This window comes from Schistocerca serialis, chromosome 10 (assembly GCF_023864345.2).
Source record: "Schistocerca serialis cubense isolate TAMUIC-IGC-003099 chromosome 10, iqSchSeri2.2, whole genome shotgun sequence".
NCBI lineage: Eukaryota > Metazoa > Arthropoda > Insecta > Orthoptera > Acrididae > Schistocerca > Schistocerca serialis.
This window is the reverse complement of record NC_064647.1, coordinates 144768123-144773921: the sequence shown is the minus strand read 5'-3', so window position 1 is coordinate 144773921 and position 5799 is coordinate 144768123. Positions and strand designations below refer to the sequence as shown.

General features: G+C 47.6%; 1 non-coding gene across 1 annotated transcript; it reads right to left on the bottom strand.

Annotated features, from left to right (window-relative positions):
• Nucleotides 1-723: 723 nt before the first annotated feature.
• Trnas-gga (transfer RNA serine (anticodon GGA)) lies at nucleotides 724-798 on the bottom strand. The gene has a single exon. It is a non-coding gene; the product is annotated as a tRNA-Ser (tRNA).
• Between the last annotated feature and the right edge of the window lie 5001 nt (nucleotides 799-5799).

The following is a 5799-nucleotide window of genomic DNA, read 5'->3' as shown; positions in this document are numbered from 1 at the left end:
TCTCTCTCTCTCTCTCTCTCTCTCTCTCCCTCCTCCCTCATCTTTTTTATTTATTCAAAGGCGTAGCGCTGTGGCTAGCATACTGGACTCGCATTCGGGAGAATTCGCGCCACTCAAACCCCGCAAATGGTTCAAATGGCTCTGAGCACTATGGGACTTAACTACTGAGGTCATCAGTCCCCTAGAACTTAGAACTTCTTAAACCTAACTAACCTAAGGACATCACACACATCCATGCCCGAGGCAGGATTCGAACCTGCGACCGTAGCGGTCACGCGGTTCCAAACTGACGCGCTTAGAACCGCACGGCCACACCGGCCGGCTCAAACCCCGCGTCCACCCATCCTGATGTAGCCAGAATGAGATTTTCACTCTGCAGCGGAGTGTGCGCTGATATGAAACTTCCTGGCAGATTAAAACTGAGTGCCCGACCGAGACTCGAACTCGGGACCTATCCCTTTCACGGGCAAGTGCTCTACCAACTGAGCTACCGAAGCGCGACGCACGCCCGGTCCTGACAGCTTTACTTCTGCCAGTATCTCGTCTCCTACCTTCCAAACTTCACAGAAGCTCTCCTGCGAACCTAGCAGAACTAGCACTGCTGAAAGAAAGGATACTGCGGAGACATGGCTTAGCCACAGCCTGGGGGATGTTTGCAGAATGAGATTTTCACTCTGCAGCGGAGTGTGCGCTGATATGAAACTTCCTGGCAGATTAAAACCGTGCGCCCGACCGAGACTCGAACTCGGGACCTTTGCCTTTCCCGGGCAAGTGCTCTACCAACTGAGCCACCGAAGCACGACTCACGCCCGGTCTCCGCTGCAGAGTGAAAATCTCATTGTGGAAACATCCCCCAGGCCGTGGCTAAGCCATCTCTCCTCAGTATCCTTTCTTTCAGGAGTGCTAGTTCTGCAAGGTTCGCAGGAGAGCTTCTGTAAAGTTTGGAAGGTAGAAGACGATATACTGGCAGAAGTAAAGCTGTGAGGACCGGGCGTGAGTCGTGCTTCGGTAGCTCGGTTGGTAGAGAACTTGCCCGCGAAAGGGATAGGTCCCGAGTTCGAGTCTCGGTCGGGCACACAGTTTTAATCTCCCAGGATGTTTCATCCTGATGTAGGTTTTCCGTGATGTCCCTAAATCGCTTAAAGCGAATGCCAGGATGGCTCCTCCGAAAGGGCACTGCCTCTTTCCTCTTCCATCCTTCCCTAATACGAGCTCGTGCTCCGTCGATAATGAACTGATGTCGACGGGACGTAAAACACTAATTTTCTCCTCCTTCTCCTCCTATTCCTCTTTATCTATTTATTTTTTTCGGTCGTGAATCCACAAGTTTCCTCTGCTCGCTTTGCTCCTTTTGTGACTGAATCGTAGTACAGTGGTAGTCCCGAGTGTCGTCCGTGGTGATTAGGCAACGGAAGAAGTAATCTGGACTTCCCCAACGTTCCAGACCGCGGACGCGAGATTGCAGCTGCACCCCTAGACAGGCGCTTGCTCTCATTACGGCCCGCGGGCGCTGCTTGAAAAGCAATACGGCGTCTGCCGCCATTCGCTGTGCGCTGCGTGCTCGCCAGCCCTGGGGACGCGGGTCTAGACTGACAGCGCTGCCCTGCTCGCTCTAATGAAAGCGAGAGTCCGCCTCAGGCCACGTGGAAAGGGTGAGCGTGGGGGGAGAGCGTCGGCGGGAGGGGGGAAGCACCCACCACTGACAGTGAGGCACATTTGTTGCAAGTCTCTATCCGTACAACTACACCACTCACAGCAAATAGTGTTTCACTTATAGTGCGTATGCAGTGTGCACTGGTGTGCAAAAGGACAAGAGTAACTTCACTGCCAAGTATCATAGCTCGAAGATACACTACTAGCCATTAAAATTGCTACACCACGAAGTTCACGAGCTACAGACGTGAAATTTAACCGACAGGAAGAAAATGCTGTGATACGCAAACGCCCGCATCTCGTGGTCGTGCGGTAGCGTTCCCGCTTCCCACGCACGGGTTCCCGGGTTCGATTCCCGGCGGGGTCAGGGATTTTGCCTGCCTCGTGATGGCTGGGTGTTGTGTGCTGTCCTTAGGTTAGTTAGGTTTAAGTAGTTCTAAGTTCTAGGGGACTTATGACCATAGCTGTTAAGTCCCATAGTGCTCAGAGCCATTTGAACCATTTTTTTGATACGCAAACGATTAGCTTTTCAGAGTATTCACACAAGGTTGGCGCCGGTGGCGACACCTACGACATGCTGACATGAGGAAAATTTCCAACCGATTTCTCATACACAAACAGCAGTTGACCGGCGTTGCCTGGTGAAACGTTGTAGTGATGCCTCGTGTAAGGAAGCGAAATGCGTACCATCACGTTTCCGACTTTGATAAAGGTCGGATTGTAGCCTATCGCGATTGCGGTTTACCGTATCGCGGCATTACTGCTAGCGTTGGTCGAGATCCAATGACTGTTAGCAGAATATGGAATCGGTGGGTTCAGGAGGGTAATACGGAACGCCGTGCTGGATCCCAACGGCCTCGTATCACTAGCAGTCGAGATGACAGGCATCTTATCCGCATGGCTGTAACGGATCGTGCAGCCACTCGATGCCTGAGTCAACAGATGGGGACGTTTGCAAGACAACAACCATCTGCACCAACAGTTAGACGACGTTTGCAGCAGCATGGACTATCAGCTCGGAGACCGTGCCTGCGGTTACCATTGACGCTGCATCACAGACAGGTGCGCCTGTGGTGGTGCACTCAACGACGAACCTGTGTGCACGAATGGCAAAACGTCATTTTTGTGGATGAATCCAGGTTCTGTTTACTTCATCGTGATGATCACATCCATGTTTGGCGACATTGCGGTCAATGCACATTGGAAGCTTGTATTTGCCATCGCCATACTGGTGTATCATCCGGCGTGATGGTACGGCGTGCCATTGGTTACACGTCTCGGTCACGTCTTGTTCGCATTGACGGAACTTTGAAGAGTGGACGTTACATTTCAGATGTGTTACGATCCGTGGCTCTACCCTTCATTCGATCCCTGCGAAACCCTACATTTCAGCAGGATAATGCACGGCCGCATGTCGCAGGTCGTGTACGGGCCTTTCTAGATACAGAGAATGTTCGACTGCTGCCCTGGCCAGCACATTCTCCAAATGTCTCACCAATTGAAAACGTCTGGTCAATGGTGGTCGAGCAAGTGGCTCGTCACAATACGCCAGTCACTACTCTTGATGAACTGTGGTATCGTGTTGAAGCTGCACGGGCAGCTGTACCTGTACACAACATCCAAGCTCTGTTTGAATGCCCAGGCGTATCAAGGCCGTTATTACGGCCAGAGGTGGTTGTTCTACGTATTGATTTTACTGGATCTGTGCACCCAAATTACTTGAAAATGTAATCACATGTCAGTTCTAGTATAATATATTTGTCCAATGAATTCCCGTTTATCATCTGCATTTCTTCTCGGTGTAGCAATTTTAATGGCCAGTAGTGTACTTGGAGCAGAGGTATAAAGAACTGCTGTAGTATAGTACAGAACTGAAAGACATAAGCGATCAGATCAAAACATACTAAAATCTACACTAAACTCTGCCCGAATAGGCCATGAAGCGCAATGGTACCGACCGGCCGCCGTGTCATCCTCAGTCTACAGGCGTGACTGGATGCGGATGTGGAGGAGCATGTGATCAGCACACCGCTCTCCCGGCTGTTATGTCAATTTACGAGACCGGAGCCGCTAGTTCTCAATCAGGTAGCCGCTGAGTTTGCCTCACAAGGGTTGAGTGCACCTGGCTTGTCCACAGCGCCCTGCAGACCGCATGGTCACCCATGCAAGTTCTAGCCTAGCCCGGCAGTGCTTGACTTGGGTGATATGACGGCACCTGGTATTGCCGCTGCGGCAAGGCCGTTGGCTCAGATGAACAGATATGAGACTTCTGAATGGTGTGCTCCATATGGTTCCCAAGTTGTGCAGCGACCATAAACCATAAAATTTGATGTGTCGACAGAAGTGCCGACACAGTGTGATTTGAGGGGACCGCAATGCACGCTATAAACACACGAAGGATGGCGTGAGGTCTGAAACAGGATACGTAATGAATGCTATAAAGAAAAGTACGTAGCTTTTGGAATACTTAACTTTAATCCATCCTTATTGTATACATCGTTCTTGATGCGACATGCTTTATACGATAAGTATCAATTGCTATGTAAGGCTAATGGCGCCTTGCTAGGTCGTAGCCATGGACTTAGCTGAAGGCTATTCTGACTATCTGCTCGGCAAAGGAGCGAGGCTTCGTCAGTGTAGTCGCTAGCAAAGTCGTCCGTACAAGTGGGGCGAGTGCTAGTCCGTATCTCGAGACCTGCCTTGTGGTGGCGCTCGGTCTGCGATCACTGACAGTGGCGACACGCGGGTCCGACATGTACTAATGGACCGCGGCCGGTTTAAAACTACCACCTAGCAAGTGTGGTGTCTGGCGGTGACACCACAAAATTACCAAATAAGCAGCAACCAGTCGCAAAATCATGTTTTCTTTATTTACTTCTGCAAATCGATTTCAATTCATACAAATACAAGAATAAAAATAAAAATAATTAATAACAGTGACCAAATGAATAAATGTACATAAAGCAACGTAAAACCAATTAAGTGTTTATAGACGCATTAAACCATTTAAAATGCACATACACATTTACCTTTCAACGTGTATGTTCCCTGAATAGTAACACTGTCTTAACCAGGTTTTGAAACATAAAGTGATACATCGAAAATTGACTATGACAACGAGAAACCATAAGCGGGTGTTGCAAAACAAACCCGCCCTCTATGCGAAAAGATACAGCTAAAATAAGAATGAGAAGAAGGAATGACATAAAAGTGAGGTAAAATATAATCATAAAATACTGAAAAATTTACAAAAATGGATACATTGACAAAGATTTTGTCAACCACATAGTACAGTTATATACGGCAAAAAGCAATTGTACAAATTACTAAAAAAGTAACAAACACAGGTGAGAAGCACACCATAGGAAAAAAAATTAAAAACTTTTTTTTTTAAAAAAAGGGGTGATATGGTTTATGTTATTGTGACGAAGTTAGCGTTAACGCCCTTTAATTGGGCTTTTGCGTCTTTGTCGGCTGCACCAACAGATATATGGTGTGGATTTACATCTCATGATATACGAGCACACCGTAACAGCCACTACGACTTCTCAATTCAACCTATCGAGCCTGTGTTAATTTTCCCATGTAGGCAGTGTGCTAGCACTTTATTTCTGCATTTGGTTATTGTTTCTTTGATACGTTTGTTTCGTTCGTGTCCGTGATTTTCTTATCTTCTTAGTTTACTTTACATGTGCATTCAGCAATGTGGTGCCATCTGCCGAAAAAAATCCAATCTTCCTGAATATCATTAACTGTACGCTTGATGGATGACAACACTGTTTTTACGTTTTGGCATTATGATTAACTTTTGCTCTTCGATAACATGATAAATAATTTTAAAGTGCACATTCTACACTACTGGCCATTAAAATTGCTACACCGAGAACAAATGCAGATGATAAACAGGTATTCATTGGACAAATATATTATACTAGAACTGACATGTGATTACATTTTCACGCAGTTTGGGTGCATAGATCCTGAGAAATCAGTACCCAGAACAACCACCTCTGGCCGTAATAGCGGCCTTAATACGCCTGTGCATTGTCAACCAGAGCTCGGATGGCGTGTACAGGTACGGGTGCCCATGCGGCTTCAACACGATACCACAGTTCATTAAGAGTAGTGACTGGCGTATTGTGACGC